Genomic DNA, 973 nt, shown 5'->3' with positions numbered 1-973 from the left:
ATTGAAATTAGCTTGAATTCTTCATAACCTCTGAATAGTCGTTGACCCAACGGGTCACGGTGGTCTAGTGACTCTTGAAAATACTCAACTAATCAAAATTAGGGTTTCTGATTATTACCATTGCTGATTATTCCAAAGTTGCTCCCTCACAGTCTCATAAAATACCCATACGAAATAAATATAACTTTTAGGATTTTGGTTTCATTAAACATTGAAAAATAGTCAAAATTGCTGTGATTATCCACACAGTAAAGAGTGCAGATACCCACACACTCAAACATGATCAAATAATATATTTATAATGCACTAAAAATAACATTTCAACCAAAAGGTCTTCATTGGAAGACCACAAACACAATCAACTAGTGATGGGTAGTAATGTTTGCTTTATGAAAGCAAATAAAGAAAATTTAATTCAGTCCAAACATATCTGGTAAAAACTAAGAGTTTCTAATTTTTCTAAACGATACATGCCAAAACAATAAAGAATAATTTTCCTTTCCTTTTTTGTTCACATTTTGCTTGCATTTACATATTATGTCATCATACCTATCTATTTTTGTACAAGTTGGTTTCTTTATCATAGCTAATTATAGATATAATTTACTTTAGAAATTAATTTGGCAGAGTGTTGAATATTCCATTTTGATTTCCATCAGCTTTGTTTTTATTCCTATTCTTGATTCTGGTTTGTTTAAGCAACCTTAAGTGCTAGAATATAATCAGGCACCACATTATCAACACTTGTCAATATATATGATAGGTAACAATTTGTATTGTTGTGTCAGCGAGGTCACGTGACTAGTGTTACGCCACTTCCTTCTCGAACCTTCATGAATTGTCGGGAGATTACTAGACAGGTGTTAGTCTTGTATATACAAGATGTTGACAACATAACGTGAACAGTGTAGTGAGTAACTGAACTGCAGTCAGAGTATTGTTGAAGTTGAGCATGTTCGTTGTTATAGCGCGA

The 973-nt window shown here is 32.6% G+C and overlaps 1 protein-coding gene across 4 annotated transcripts in view; it reads right to left on the bottom strand.

Annotated features, from left to right (window-relative positions):
- The window catches only part of LOC106470861 (fidgetin-like protein 1), a 51,034-nt gene that overhangs the window by 42,856 nt on the left and 7,205 nt on the right, over positions 1–973 (bottom strand). The gene's annotated exons all lie outside the window — the stretch shown is intronic.

Source organism: Limulus polyphemus, unplaced genomic scaffold (assembly GCF_000517525.1).
Source record: "Limulus polyphemus unplaced genomic scaffold, Limulus_polyphemus-2.1.2 Scaffold4256, whole genome shotgun sequence".
NCBI classification, from domain to species: Eukaryota; Metazoa; Arthropoda; class Merostomata; order Xiphosura; family Limulidae; genus Limulus; species Limulus polyphemus.
Note: the sequence above shows the minus strand (reverse complement) of the source record. Positions and strands in the feature narration are given on the sequence as shown.